This window comes from Cryptomeria japonica, unplaced genomic scaffold, assembly GCF_030272615.1.
Source record: "Cryptomeria japonica unplaced genomic scaffold, Sugi_1.0 HiC_scaffold_823, whole genome shotgun sequence".
Lineage (NCBI taxonomy): Eukaryota > Viridiplantae > Streptophyta > Pinopsida > Cupressales > Cupressaceae > Cryptomeria > Cryptomeria japonica.
This window is the reverse complement of record NW_026729568.1, coordinates 10,674-26,400: the sequence shown is the minus strand read 5'-3', so window position 1 is coordinate 26,400 and position 15,727 is coordinate 10,674. Positions and strand designations below refer to the sequence as shown.

Below are 15,727 nucleotides of genomic sequence, written 5' to 3'. Positions count from 1 at the left end.
GTTATGAGCTTGTCGCAGTGTGTACTTAGCAAACCGCGACCCACGTGCGAATCCACCCCGGCCACCCACCCCCGTCGAGGTGCACACCCTCCCTCGCGAAGTGCGCCCCGTTCGCCAAGTGTGAGCCCTGCCCGGGTGCGCGCACCTTGCTAGGGCGTCGGGTGTGCACCCGGCCCGGCCTACGTGCGTGCACCTGGAGGGGGCGTCGTGTGCGTGCAGTGTCCCGTCTGCAACGCGGTGCCCACACACCACCTCGGGCGCAACGACCTGCGCTCACATGTGGGCCGAGTGCACCTTGGTGCATGTTCGGGGCGCCTCGGGTGCACGCTCGATCTTGCCCCGGTGCACCAAGGCGCTCGGTTTGCCCCGGGTGCGCACTTGGTGCAAGGTGGGCACCCAAAATAGGGATCAAGCACCAAAACACAAGTTTCGGGATGCAAAATGGGACCCAAGGACCACAAATGCGTTCCAAGACCCATGATGGGTCCACGAGAACAAAAATGTGTTCCGAGACTTAATAAACAAATATTGGGTTTTAGGAGAAGAAACATGCTCTGATGCCCAAAACGAGAATCGACCCCGAAAAGGCCACAGGCCAAAAGTGGGATGCGAGACAAAAAAAAATGGGACCCGAGGACCAAAATTGGGTTCCCAGGTCGAAGACAGGGCAACCGGACAAGAAACGACCTCTAAGGCTCGAAATGAGTCCCGACGACTAAAACTTGACAAGAAGCACCCATCAGGCACCCAACTCGACACCCATGGGATGCCGACCCACCCGGGCTTCCACCTAGCACACCTTGGCACCCACCCACCCTCGCACCCAACCTCGCACCCAACTTAGCACCTTTGAACCCACATTGGCACTCACCCTGACCCTGGCACCTTGGAACCCACATTGGCACTCACCTTGACCCTGGCACCCACCTTTGCACTCACCTTGGGACCCACCCTGGCTCCCACCTCGGCACCCACCCAGACACCCACCTTGGTTCCTTGGCACCCACCTTGGATCCTTGGCACCCACCCCGACACCCACCTTGGCACGCAACTTGGCTACTTGCCACCCACCTTGGCTCCTTGACGCCCACCCCGACAACCACCCCGTGACCTACCCTGGCTAGGGTTGGTGCACACCCACCCTGGTGCCCACCTTGGCACCCACCCTATGACCCACCTTGGCACGCACCTTAGTACCCACCCCGTTACCCACCCTAGGACCCACCCCGTGACCCACCTTGGCCAGGGTGGGTGCCTTGGTGCGCACAACTTGCCTGGGCTGCACACCAGGGCGGGCTCAAGATGGCACCCGCGTTCCGTTTTTTTCACTATCTTTCAAAACGGAAATTTTAAAATCTCATTTTTTTCTTTTTTTTGCCTTTTCTGGAAATTAGTGAAGGCAGCGCATCAAAGGTGCGCAATGCTGGTGCGAACCCGGGAGCGCTCCGATGTGTGCTCCAAGGTGCGGCGTGCACGAAGTCCGAGCCCGGTTTGCCCCGGGTGCGCACCTCGCGTGCACCTTCGCCGGGGTGAGCACCTTGGCTGGGTTGCGCGCCCTGGTGCGTACCAAGGAGCGCTCTGAAGTGTGCTCCAAGGTGCGGCGTGCACGAAGTCGGAGCCCGGTTTGCCCCGGGTGTGCACCTCGGGTGCGCACCTCGCGTGCACCTTCGCTGCGGTGGGCACCTTGGCTGGGTTGCGCGCCTTGGTGGGCACCATGCAGTGCACGAAGTCGGAGCCCGGTTTGCCCCGGGCGCGCACCTCCGCCAGGGTGGGCACCTTGGTGCGCACAACTTGCCTGGGCTGCGCATCAGGAAGGGCTCAAGATGGCACCCGCGTTCCGTTTTTTTCACTATCTTTCAGAACGGAAATTTTAAAATATCGTTTTTTTTTGCCTTTTCTGGAAATTAGTGAAGGCAGCGCATCAAAGGTGCGCAACGCTGGTGCGAACCTGGGAGCGCTCCGATGTGTGCTCCAAGGTGCGGCGTGCACGAAGTCGGAGCCCGGTTTGCCTCGGGTGCGCCCTGGTGGGCACCATGGTGCGCACCAAGGAGCGCTCCGAAGTGTGCTCCAAGGTGCGGCCTGCACGAAGTCGGAGCCCGGTTTGCCCCGGGTGTGCACCTCGGGTGGGCACCTTGGTGCGCATGCCTTGCCTGGGCTGCGCACCAGGGCGGGCTCAAGATGGCACCCGCGTTCCTTTTTTTTCACTATCTTTCAAAACGGAAATTTTAAAATCTCATTTTTTTTTGCCTTTTTCTGGAAATTAGTGAAGGCAGCGCATCAAAGGTGCGCACCTCGCTGCCCACCACGGTGCGCAACGCCGGTGGGCACCCGGGAGTGCTTCGAAGTGTGCTCCAAGGTGCTGCGTGCACGTTGTCGGAGCCCGGTTTGCCCCGGGTGCGCACCTCGCGTGCACCTTCGTCGGGGTGGGCACCTTGGCTTGGTTTGCCCCGGCTGCGCTCCGAAGCGGGGTTATTGGAGCGCCGCCTCTTTTTTTGTCGGAGCGTTTGGTGGGGTTTCTCGCATTGGCTCTTCCGAGGCCCGGTTGCCACCCTGGCGCGCACGAAGTCGGAAGTAGGGTTAATTGCCCGGGTGCGCACCTTTGCCAGGGTGGCACCTTACCTGGGCTGCGCACCAGGGCGGGCTCAAGATGGCACGCGCGTTCCGTTTTTTTCACTATCTTTCAAAACGGAAATTTTAAAATCTCCTTTTTTTTTTGCCTTTTCTGGAAATTAGTGAAGGCAGCGCATCAAAGGTGCGCACCTCGCTGCCCACCTTGGTGTGCTCTGAGGTGCGCACCCGGGAGCGCTACGAAGTGTGCTCCAAGGTGCGGCGTGCACGTTGTCGGAGCCCGGTTTGCCCCGGGTGCGCACCTCGCCTGCACCTTGGCCGGGGTGGGCACCTTGGCTGGGTTTGCCCAGGGTGCGCTCCGAAGCGGGGTTACTGGAGCGCCCCCTCTTTTTTTGTCAGAGAGTTTGGTGGGGTTTCTCGCATTGGCTCTTCCCAGGCCCGGTTGTTGGGTGCGCTCCCACCCTGGCGCGCGCGAAGTTGGAAGTTGGGTTAATTGCCCGGGCGCGCACCTTCGCCAGGGTGGGCACCTTGGTGCGCAAACCTTGGCTGGGCTGCGCACCAGGGCGGGCTCAAGATGGCACCAGCATTCCCTTTTTCTCACTATCTTTCAAAACGGAAATTTTAAAATCTCGTTTTTTTTTTGCCTTTTATGGAAATTAGTGAAGGCATCGCATCAAAGGTGCGCACCTCGCTGCCCACCTTGGTGTGCTCCGAGGTGCCCACCACGGTGCGCAACGCCGGTGCGAACCCGGGAGCGCCCCGATGTGTGCTCCAAGGTGCGGCGTGCACGAAGTCGGACCCCGGTTTGCCCCGGGTGCGCACCTCGCGTGCACCTTGGTGCGCACACCTTGGCTGGGTTGCGCGGCCTGGTGGGCACCATGGTGCGCACCAAGGAGCGCTCCGAAGTGTGCTCCAAGGTGCGGCGTGCACGAAGTCGGAGCCCGGTTTGCCCCGGGTGCGCACCTTCGCCGCGGTGGGCACCATGGCGTGCACGAAGTCGGAGCCCGGTTTGCCCCGGGTGCGCACCTCGCGTGCACCTTCGCCGGGGTGGGCACCTCGGCTGGGTTGCGCGCCCTGGTGCGCACCAAGGAGCGCTCTGAAGTGTGCTCCAAGGTGCGGCGTGCACGAAGTCGGAGCCCGGTTTGCCCCGGGTGTGCACCTCGCGTGCACCTTCGCTGCGGTGGGCACCTTGGCTGGGTTGCGCGCCTTGGTGGGCACCATGCAGTGCACGAAGTCGGAGCCCGGTTTGCCCCGGGCGCGCACCTCCGCCAGGGTGGGCACCTTGGTGCGCACAACTTGCCTGGGCTGCGCACCAGGAAGGGCTCAAGATGGCACCCGCGTTCCGTTTTTTTCACTATCTTTCAGAACGGAAATTTTAAAATATCGTTTTTTTTTGCCTTTTCTGGAAATTAGTGAAGGCAGCGCATCAAAGGTGCGCAACGCTGGTGCGAACCTGGGAGCGCTCCGATGTGTGCTCCAAGGTGCGGCGTGCACGAAGTCGGACCCCGGTTTGCCCCGGGTGCGCACCTCGCGTGCACCTTGGTGCGCACACCTTGGCTGGGTTGCGCGCCCTGGTGGGCACCATGGTGCGCACCAAGGAGCGCTCCGAAGTGTGCTCCAAGGTGCGGCGTGCACGAAGTCGGAGCCCGGTTTGCCCCGGGTGCGCACCTCGCGTGCACCTTCGCCGCGGTGGGCACCATGGCGTGCACGAAGTCGGAGCCCGGTTTGCCCCGGGTGCGCACCTCGCGTGCACCTTCGCCGGGGTGGGCACCTTAGTGTGCAGACCTTGGCTGGGTTGCGCGCCCTGGTGGGCACCATGGTGCGCACCAAGGAGCGCTCCGAAGTGTGCTCCAAGGTGCGGCCTGCACGAAGTCGGAGCCCGGTTTGCCCCGGGTGTGCACCTCGGGTGGGCACCTTGGTGCGCATGCCTTGCCTGGGCTGCGCACCAGGGCGGGCTCAAGATGGCACCCGCGTTCCTTTTTTTTCACTATCTTTCAAAACGGAAATTTTAAAATCTCATTTTTTTTTGCCTTTTTCTGGAAATTAGTGAAGGCAGCGCATCAAAGGTGCGCACCTCGCTGCCCACCACGGTGCGCAACGCCGGTGGGCACCCGGGAGTGCTTCGAAGTGTGCTCCAAGGTGCTGCGTGCACGTTGTCGGAGCCCGGTTTGCCCCGGGTGCGCACCTCGCGTGCACCTTCGTCGGGGTGGGCACCTTGGCTGGGTTTGCCCCGGCTGCGCTCCGAAGCGGGGTTATTGGAGCGCCGCCTCTTTTTTTGTCGGAGCGTTTGGTGGGGTTTCTCGCATTGGCTCTTCCGAGGCCCGGTTGCCACCCTGGCGCGCACGAAGTCGGAAGTAGGGTTAATTGCCCGGGTGCGCACCTTTGCCAGGGTGGGCACCTTACCTGGGCTGCGCACCAGGGCGGGCTCAAGATGGCACGCGCGTTCCGTTTTTTTCACTATCTTTCAAAACGGAAATTTTAAAATCTCCTTTTTTTTTTGCCTTTTCTGGAAATTAGTGAAGGCAGCGCATCAAAGGTGCGCACCTCGCTGCCCACCTTGGTGTGCTCTGAGGTGCGCACCCGGGAGCGCTACGAAGTGTGCTCCAAGGTGCGGCGTGCACGTTGTCGGAGCCCGGTTTGCCCCGGGTGCGCACCTCGCCTGCACCTTGGCCGGGGTGGGCACCTTGGCTGGGTTTGCCCAGGGTGCGCTCCGAAGCGGGGTTACTGGAGCGCCCCCTCTTTTTTTGTCAGAGCGTTTGGTGGGGTTTCTCGCATTGGCTCTTCCCAGGCCCGGTTGTTGGGTGCGCTCCCACCCTGGCGCGCGCGAAGTTGGAAGTTGGGTTAATTGCCCGGGCGCGCACCTTCGCCAGGGTGGGCACCTTGGTGCGCACACCTTGGCTGGGCTGCGCACCAGGGCGGGCTCAAGATGGCACCAGCATTCCCTTTTTCTCACTATCTTTCAAAACGGAAATTTTAAAATCTCGTTTTTTTTTTGCCTTTTATGGAAATTAGTGAAGGCATCGCATCAAAGGTGCGCACCTCGCTGCCCACCTTGGTGTGCTCCGAGGTGCCCACCACGGTGCGCAACGCCGGTGCGAACCCGGGAGCGCCCCGATGTGTGCTCCAAGGTGCGGCGTGCACGAAGTCGGACCCCGGTTTGCCCCGGGTGCGCACCTCGCGTGCACCTTGGTGCGCACACCTTGGCTGGGTTGCGCGGCCTGGTGGGCACCATGGTGCGCACCAAGGAGCGCTCCGAAGTGTGCTCCAAGGTGCGGCGTGCACGAAGTCGGAGCCCGGTTTGCCCCGGGTACGCACCTCGCGTGCACCTTCGCCGGGGTGGGCACCTCGGCTGGGTTGCGCGCCCTGGTGCGCACCAAGGAGCGCTCCGAAGTGTGCTCCAAGGTGCGGCGTGCACGAAGTCGGAGCCCGGTTTGCCCCGGGTGCGCACCTTCGCCGCGGTGCGCACCATGGCGTGCACGAAGTCAGAGCCCGGTTTGCCCCGGGTGCGCACCTCGCGTGCACCTTCGGCGGGGTTGCGCGCCCTGGTGGGCACCATGGTGCGCACCAAGGAGCGCTCCGAAGTGTGCTCCAAGGTGCGGCGTGCACGAAGTCGGAGCCCGGTTTGCCCCGGGTGCGCACCTCGCGTGCACCTTCGGCGGGGTTGCGCGCCCTGGTGGGCACCATGGTGCGCACCAAGGAGCGCTCCGAAGTGTGCTCCAAGGTGCGGCGTGCACGAAGTCGGAGCCCGGTTTGCCCCGGGTGCGCACCTCGCGTGCACCTTCGCCGCGGTGGGCACCATGGCGTGCACGAAGTCGGAGCCCGGTTTGCCCCGGGTGCGCACCTCGCGTGCACCTTCGCCGGGGTGGGCACCTCGGCTGGGTTGCGCGCCCTGGTGCGCACCAAGGAGCGCTCCGAAGTGTGCTCCAAGGTGCGGCGTGCACGAAGTCGGAGCCCGGTTTGCCCCGGGTGCGCACCTCGCGTGCACCTTCGCCAGGGTGGGCACCTCGGTGCGCACACCTTCTCAATGTTTTCTTGCCTTTTCTGGAAATTGGTGAAGGCAGCGCATCAAAGGTGCGCACCTCGGTGTGCTCCGAGGTGCGAACCCGAGAGCGCTCCGAGGTGCCCACGAAGTCGAAAGTCGGGTTAATTGCATTGTTTTCCCCGGGTGCGCTCCGAGGTGCGCAACATCGGCGCGCACCAAGGAGGGCTCCGAAGTGTGCTCCAAGGTGCGCACGATGGCGTGCACCTCTGGTGCGCACGATTCGGAGCTCGGTTTGACCGGGGTGCGCACACCTTGGCTGGGTTGCGCACCTTTTGTGCGCTCCAAGGTGCGCACGAAGTCGGAGCTCGGTTTGCCCCGGGTGCGCACCTTCGCCAGGGTGCGCACCTTGATGCGCACGCCTTGGCTGGGCTGCGCACCTTGGTGGGCGCCATGGTGCGCACCTTTCGTGCGCTCCAAGGTGCGCACGAAGTCGGAGCTCGGTTTGCCCCGGGTGCGCACCTTGGTGGGCGCCATGGTGCACTCCGAGGTGCCCAAGATTGGTGCGCACCAAGGAGCGCTCCGAAGTGCGCTCCAAGGTGCGCGCGAAGTCGAAAGTTGGGTTAATTGTCCGGTTTGCCTCGGGTGCGCACCTTGCGTGCACCTTCGCCAGGGTGGGCGCCTTGGTGCGCACACCTTGGCTGGGCTGCGCACACCTTGGCACCCGCGTTTCCTTCATTTTAAATTTTTTTTTTTTACAATCTCTCAAGTGGGAAATTCTATAATCTCAACTTTTTTTGCCTTTTCAGGAAACTTTTGAATGGAGCGCATCATTGGTGCGCTCCGAAGTGTGCTCCAAAGCTCTCTCCAGCTGCGTGCACCTGCCCCGGCCGCGCACCCGGCCCCGCCCAGCTTCGCTCACCTGTCCCGGGCGTCTGGTGCGGAACCTTAGAGTAAGAAACATCACCGTGCACCTTGGCCAACGTGCGCGACTCGACCGAGCGCGCACTGGCCGAGGTGCACACCGATTTCACCTGGGTGCGCGCGCAGCACCTCGGGCGCACCGGGGTGCGCGCACAACGCCCGGGTTGCACCGTGGCCTGTGTGCTCGGGGCGCCTCGGGTGCGCGCTCGGTGTCGCCCCCGCGCGCGCGGTAGTGCGGGCAGCGCACCCCGGCCCGGCCCGGCCCCGACGAGAACGCAAACGGGCAAAAGGTTTATTCAAATAGCATTGCGACGCCCGGCGAAAAACTAAAAAAGGGTGCAACACCGGGACTTCCCGGGAGGTCACCCATCCCAGTACTACTCCGGCCCAAGCGCGCTTAACTGCGGAGTTCTGATGGGATCCGGTGCACTAACGCTGGTATGATCGCACCCGTTATGAGCTTGTCGCAGTGTGTACTTAGCAAACCGCGACCCACGTGCGAATCCACCCCGGCCACCCACCCCCGTCGAGGTGCACACCCTCCCTCGCGAAGTGCGCCCCGTTCGCCAAGTGTGAGCCCTGCCCGGGTGCGCGCACCTTGCTAGGGCGTCGGGTGTGCACCCGGCCCGGCCTACGTGCGTGCACCTGGAGGGGGCGTCGTGTGCGTGCAGTGTCCCGTCTGCAACGCGGTGCCCACACACCACCTCGGGCGCAACGACCTGCGCTCACATGTGGGCCGAGTGCACCTTGGTGCATGTTCGGGGCGCCTCGGGTGCACGCTCGATCTTGCCCCGGTGCACCAAGGCGCTCGGTTTGCCCCGGGTGCGCACTTGGTGCAAGGTGGGCACCCAAAATAGGGATCAAGCACCAAAACACAAGTTTCGGGATGCAAAATGGGACCCAAGGACCACAAATGCGTTCCAAGACCCATGATGGGTCCACGAGAACAAAAATGTGTTCCGAGACTTAATAAACAAATATTGGGTTTTAGGAGAAGAAACATGCTCTGATGCCCAAAACGAGAATCGACCCCGAAAAGGCCACAGGCCAAAAGTGGGATGCGAGACAAAAAAAAATGGGACCCGAGGACCAAAATTGGGTTCCCAAGTCGAAGACAGGGCAACCGGACAAGAAACGACCTCTAAGGCTCGAAATGAGTCCCGACGACTAAAACTTGACAAGAAGCACCCATCAGGCACCCAACTCGACACCCATGGGATGCCGACCCACCCGGGCTTCCACCTAGCACACCTTGGCACCCACCCACCCTCGCACCCAACCTCGCACCCAACTTAGCACCTTTGAACCCACATTGGCACTCACCCTGACCCTGGCACCTTGGAACCCACATTGGCACTCACCTTGACCCTGGCACCCACCTTTGCACTCACCTTGGGACCCACCCTGGCTCCCACCTCGGCACCCACCCAGACACCCACCTTGGTTCCTTGGCACCCACCTTGGATCCTTGGCACCCACCCCGACACCCACCTTGGCACGCAACTTGGCTACTTGCCACCCACCTTGGCTCCTTGACGCCCACCCCGACAACCACCCCGTGACCTACCCTGGCTAGGGTTGGTGCACACCCACCCTGGTGCCCACCTTGGCACCCACCCTATGACCCACCTTGGCACGCACCTTAGTACCCACCCCGTTACCCACCCTAGGACCCACCCCGTGACCCACCTTGGCCAGGGTGGGTGCCTTGGTGCGCACAACTTGCCTGGGCTGCACACCAGGGCGGGCTCAAGATGGCACCCGCGTTCCGTTTTTTTCACTATCTTTCAAAACGGAAATTTTAAAATCTCATTTTTTTCTTTTTTTTGCCTTTTCTGGAAATTAGTGAAGGCAGCGCATCAAAGGTGCGCAATGCTGGTGCGAACCCGGGAGCGCTCCGATGTGTGCTCCAAGGTGCGGCGTGCACGAAGTCCGAGCCCGGTTTGCCCCGGGTGCGCACCTCGCGTGCACCTTCGCCGGGGTGAGCACCTTGGCTGGGTTGCGCGCCCTGGTGCGTACCAAGGAGCGCTCTGAAGTGTGCTCCAAGGTGCGGCGTGCACGAAGTCGGAGCCCGGTTTGCCCCGGGTGTGCACCTCGGGTGCGCACCTCGCGTGAACCTTCGCTGCGGTGGGCACCTTGGCTGGGTTGCGCGCCTTGGTGGGCACCATGCAGTGCACGAAGTCGGAGCCCGGTTTGCCCCGGGCGCGCACCTCCGCCAGGGTGGGCACCTTGGTGCGCACAACTTGCCTGGGCTGCGCATCAGGAAGGGCTCAAGATGGCACCCGCGTTCCGTTTTTTTCACTATCTTTCAGAACGGAAATTTTAAAATATCGTTTTTTTTTGCCTTTTCTGGAAATTAGTGAAGGCAGCGCATCAAAGGTGCGCAACGCTGGTGCGAACCTGGGAGCGCTCCGATGTGTGCTCCAAGGTGCGGCGTGCACGAAGTCGGAGCCCGGTTTGCCTCGGGTGCGCCCTGGTGGGCACCATGGTGCGCACCAAGGAGCGCTCCGAAGTGTGCTCCAAGGTGCGGCCTGCACGAAGTCGGAGCCCGGTTTGCCCCGGGTGTGCACCTCGGGTGGGCACCTTGGTGCGCATGCCTTGCCTGGGCTGCGCACCAGGGCGGGCTCAAGATGGCACCCGCGTTCCTTTTTTTTCACTATCTTTCAAAACGGAAATTTTAAAATCTCATTTTTTTTTGCCTTTTTCTGGAAATTAGTGAAGGCAGCGCATCAAAGGTGCGCACCTCGCTGCCCACCACGGTGCGCAACGCCGGTGGGCACCCGGGAGTGCTTCGAAGTGTGCTCCAAGGTGCTGCGTGCACGTTGTCGGAGCCCGGTTTGCCCCGGGTGCGCACCTCGCGTGCACCTTCGTCGGGGTGGGCACCTTGGCTTGGTTTGCCCCGGCTGCGCTCCGAAGCGGGGTTATTGGAGCGCCGCCTCTTTTTTTGTCGGAGCGTTTGGTGGGGTTTCTCGCATTGGCTCTTCCGAGGCCCGGTTGCCACCCTGGCGCGCACGAAGTCGGAAGTAGGGTTAATTGCCCGGGTGCGCACCTTTGCCAGGGTGGCACCTTACCTGGGCTGCGCACCAGGGCGGGCTCAAGATGGCACGCGCGTTCCGTTTTTTTCACTATCTTTCAAAACGGAAATTTTAAAATCTCCTTTTTTTTTTGCCTTTTCTGGAAATTAGTGAAGGCAGCGCATCAAAGGTGCGCACCTCGCTGCCCACCTTGGTGTGCTCTGAGGTGCGCACCCGGGAGCGCTACGAAGTGTGCTCCAAGGTGCGGCGTGCACGTTGTCGGAGCCCGGTTTGCCCCGGGTGCGCACCTCGCCTGCACCTTGGCCGGGGTGGGCACCTTGGCTGGGTTTGCCCAGGGTGCGCTCCGAAGCGGGGTTACTGGAGCGCCCCCTCTTTTTTTGTCAGAGAGTTTGGTGGGGTTTCTCGCATTGGCTCTTCCCAGGCCCGGTTGTTGGGTGCGCTCCCACCCTGGCGCGCGCGAAGTTGGAAGTTGGGTTAATTGCCCGGGCGCGCACCTTCGCCAGGGTGGGCACCTTGGTGCGCAAACCTTGGCTGGGCTGCGCACCAGGGCGGGCTCAAGATGGCACCAGCATTCCCTTTTTCTCACTATCTTTCAAAACGGAAATTTTAAAATCTCGTTTTTTTTTTGCCTTTTATGGAAATTAGTGAAGGCATCGCATCAAAGGTGCGCACCTCGCTGCCCACCTTGGTGTGCTCCGAGGTGCCCACCACGGTGCGCAACGCCGGTGCGAACCCGGGAGCGCCCCGATGTGTGCTCCAAGGTGCGGCGTGCACGAAGTCGGACCCCGGTTTGCCCCGGGTGCGCACCTCGCGTGCACCTTGGTGCGCACACCTTGGCTGGGTTGCGCGGCCTGGTGGGCACCATGGTGCGCACCAAGGAGCGCTCCGAAGTGTGCTCCAAGGTGCGGCGTGCACGAAGTCGGAGCCCGGTTTGCCCCGGGTGCGCACCTTCGCCGCGGTGGGCACCATGGCGTGCACGAAGTCGGAGCCCGGTTTGCCCCGGGTGCGCACCTCGCGTGCACCTTCGCCGGGGTGGGCACCTCGGCTGGGTTGCGCGCCCTGGTGCGCACCAAGGAGCGCTCTGAAGTGTGCTCCAAGGTGCGGCGTGCACGAAGTCGGAGCCCGGTTTGCCCCGGGTGTGCACCTCGCGTGCACCTTCGCTGCGGTGGGCACCTTGGCTGGGTTGCGCGCCTTGGTGGGCACCATGCAGTGCACGAAGTCGGAGCCCGGTTTGCCCCGGGCGCGCACCTCCGCCAGGGTGGGCACCTTGGTGCGCACAACTTGCCTGGGCTGCGCACCAGGAAGGGCTCAAGATGGCACCCGCGTTCCGTTTTTTTCACTATCTTTCAGAACGGAAATTTTAAAATATCGTTTTTTTTTGCCTTTTCTGGAAATTAGTGAAGGCAGCGCATCAAAGGTGCGCAACGCTGGTGCGAACCTGGGAGCGCTCCGATGTGTGCTCCAAGGTGCGGCGTGCACGAAGTCGGACCCCGGTTTGCCCCGGGTGCGCACCTCGCGTGCACCTTGGTGCGCACACCTTGGCTGGGTTGCGCGCCCTGGTGGGCACCATGGTGCGCACCAAGGAGCGCTCCGAAGTGTGCTCCAAGGTGCGGCGTGCACGAAGTCGGAGCCCGGTTTGCCCCGGGTGCGCACCTCGCGTGCACCTTCGCCGCGGTGGGCACCATGGCGTGCACGAAGTCGGAGCCCGGTTTGCCCCGGGTGCGCACCTCGCGTGCACCTTCGCCGGGGTGGGCACCTTAGTGTGCAGACCTTGGCTGGGTTGCGCGCCCTGGTGGGCACCATGGTGCGCACCAAGGAGCGCTCCGAAGTGTGCTCCAAGGTGCGGCCTGCACGAAGTCGGAGCCCGGTTTGCCCCGGGTGTGCACCTCGGGTGGGCACCTTGGTGCGCATGCCTTGCCTGGGCTGCGCACCAGGGCGGGCTCAAGATGGCACCCGCGTTCCTTTTTTTTCACTATCTTTCAAAACGGAAATTTTAAAATCTCATTTTTTTTTGCCTTTTTCTGGAAATTAGTGAAGGCAGCGCATCAAAGGTGCGCACCTCGCTGCCCACCACGGTGCGCAACGCCGGTGGGCACCCGGGAGTGCTTCGAAGTGTGCTCCAAGGTGCTGCGTGCACGTTGTCGGAGCCCGGTTTGCCCCGGGTGCGCACCTCGCGTGCACCTTCGTCGGGGTGGGCACCTTGGCTGGGTTTGCCCCGGCTGCGCTCCGAAGCGGGGTTATTGGAGCGCCGCCTCTTTTTTTGTCGGAGCGTTTGGTGGGGTTTCTCGCATTGGCTCTTCCGAGGCCCGGTTGCCACCCTGGCGCGCACGAAGTCGGAAGTAGGGTTAATTGCCCGGGTGCGCACCTTTGCCAGGGTGGGCACCTTACCTGGGCTGCGCACCAGGGCGGGCTCAAGATGGCACGCGCGTTCCGTTTTTTTCACTATCTTTCAAAACGGAAATTTTAAAATCTCCTTTTTTTTTTGCCTTTTCTGGAAATTAGTGAAGGCAGCGCATCAAAGGTGCGCACCTCGCTGCCCACCTTGGTGTGCTCTGAGGTGCGCACCCGGGAGCGCTACGAAGTGTGCTCCAAGGTGCGGCGTGCACGTTGTCGGAGCCCGGTTTGCCCCGGGTGCGCACCTCGCCTGCACCTTGGCCGGGGTGGGCACCTTGGCTGGGTTTGCCCAGGGTGCGCTCCGAAGCGGGGTTACTGGAGCGCCCCCTCTTTTTTTGTCAGAGCGTTTGGTGGGGTTTCTCGCATTGGCTCTTCCCAGGCCCGGTTGTTGGGTGCGCTCCCACCCTGGCGCGCGCGAAGTTGGAAGTTGGGTTAATTGCCCGGGCGCGCACCTTCGCCAGGGTGGGCACCTTGGTGCGCACACCTTGGCTGGGCTGCGCACCAGGGCGGGCTCAAGATGGCACCAGCATTCCCTTTTTCTCACTATCTTTCAAAACGGAAATTTTAAAATCTCGTTTTTTTTTTGCCTTTTATGGAAATTAGTGAAGGCATCGCATCAAAGGTGCGCACCTCGCTGCCCACCTTGGTGTGCTCCGAGGTGCCCACCACGGTGCGCAACGCCGGTGCGAACCCGGGAGCGCCCCGATGTGTGCTCCAAGGTGCGGCGTGCACGAAGTCGGACCCCGGTTTGCCCCGGGTGCGCACCTCGCGTGCACCTTGGTGCGCACACCTTGGCTGGGTTGCGCGGCCTGGTGGGCACCATGGTGCGCACCAAGGAGCGCTCCGAAGTGTGCTCCAAGGTGCGGCGTGCACGAAGTCGGAGCCCGGTTTGCCCCGGGTACGCACCTCGCGTGCACCTTCGCCGGGGTGGGCACCTCGGCTGGGTTGCGCGCCCTGGTGCGCACCAAGGAGCGCTCCGAAGTGTGCTCCAAGGTGCGGCGTGCACGAAGTCGGAGCCCGGTTTGCCCCGGGTGCGCACCTTCGCCGCGGTGCGCACCATGGCGTGCACGAAGTCGGAGCCCGGTTTGCCCCGGGTGCGCACCTCGCGTGCACCTTCGGCGGGGTTGCGCGCCCTGGTGGGCACCATGGTGCGCACCAAGGAGCGCTCCGAAGTGTGCTCCAAGGTGCGGCGTGCACGAAGTCGGAGCCCGGTTTGCCCCGGGTGCGCACCTCGCGTGCACCTTCGGCGGGGTTGCGCGCCCTGGTGGGCACCATGGTGCGCACCAAGGAGCGCTCCGAAGTGTGCTCCAAGGTGCGGCGTGCACGAAGTCGGAGCCCGGTTTGCCCCGGGTGCGCACCTCGCGTGCACCTTCGCCGCGGTGGGCACCATGGCGTGCACGAAGTCGGAGCCCGGTTTGCCCCGGGTGCGCACCTCGCGTGCACCTTCGCCGGGGTGGGCACCTCGGCTGGGTTGCGCGCCCTGGTGCGCACCAAGGAGCGCTCCGAAGTGTGCTCCAAGGTGCGGCGTGCACGAAGTCGGAGCCCGGTTTGCCCCGGGTGCGCACCTCGCGTGCACCTTCGCCAGGGTGGGCACCTCGGTGCGCACACCTTCTCAATGTTTTCTTGCCTTTTCTGGAAATTGGTGAAGGCAGCGCATCAAAGGTGCGCACCTCGGTGTGCTCCGAGGTGCGAACCCGAGAGCGCTCCGAGGTGCCCACGAAGTCGAAAGTCGGGTTAATTGCATTGTTTTCCCCGGGTGCGCTCCGAGGTGCGCAACATCGGCGCGCACCAAGGAGGGCTCCGAAGTGTGCTCCAAGGTGCGCACGATGGCGTGCACCTCTGGTGCGCACGATTCGGAGCTCGGTTTGACCGGGGTGCGCACACCTTGGCTGGGTTGCGCACCTTTTGTGCGCTCCAAGGTGCGCACGAAGTCGGAGCTCGGTTTGCCCCGGGTGCGCACCTTCGCCAGGGTGCGCACCTTGATGCGCACGCCTTGGCTGGGCTGCGCACCTTGGTGGGCGCCATGGTGCGCACCTTTCGTGCGCTCCAAGGTGCGCACGAAGTCGGAGCTCGGTTTGCCCCGGGTGCGCACCTTGGTGGGCGCCATGGTGCACTCCGAGGTGCCCAAGATTGGTGCGCACCAAGGAGCGCTCCGAAGTGCGCTCCAAGGTGCGCGCGAAGTCGAAAGTTGGGTTAATTGTCCGGTTTGCCTCGGGTGCGCACCTTGCGTGCACCTTCGCCAGGGTGGGCGCCTTGGTGCGCACACCTTGGCTGGGCTGCGCACACCTTGGCACCCGCGTTTCCTTCATTTTAAATTTTTTTTTTTTACAATCTCTCAAGTGGGAAATTCTATAATCTCAACTTTTTTTGCCTTTTCAGGAAACTTTTGAATGGAGCGCATCATTGGTGCGCTCCGAAGTGTGCTCCAAAGCTCTCTCCAGCTGCGTGCACCTGCCCCGGCCGCGCACCCGGCCCCGCCCAGCTTCGCTCACCTGTCCCGGGCGTCTGGTGCGGAACCTTAGAGTAAGAAACATCACCGTGCACCTTGGCCAACGTGCGCGACTCGACCGAGCGCGCACTGGCCGAGGTGCACACCGATTTCACCTGGGTGCGCGCGCAGCACCTCGGGCGCACCGGGGTGCGCGCACAACGCCCGGGTTGCACCGTGGCCTGTGTGCTCGGGGCGCCTCGGGTGCGCGCTCGGTGTCGCCCCCGCGCGCGCGGTAGTGCGGGCAGCGCACCCCGGCCCGGCCCGGCCCCGACGAGAACGCAAACGGGCAAAAGGTTTATTCAAATAGCATTGCGACGCCCGGCGAAAAACTAAAAA

General features: G+C 62.8%; 1 non-coding gene across 1 annotated transcript; it reads right to left on the bottom strand.

Annotated features, from left to right (window-relative positions):
• Positions 1-7,804: 7,804 nt before the first annotated feature.
• Positions 7,805-7,923, bottom strand: LOC131872858 (5S ribosomal RNA). The gene has a single exon (XR_009370929.1). It is a non-coding gene; the product is annotated as a 5S ribosomal RNA (ribosomal RNA).
• Positions 7,924-15,727: the final 7,804 nt, after the last annotated feature.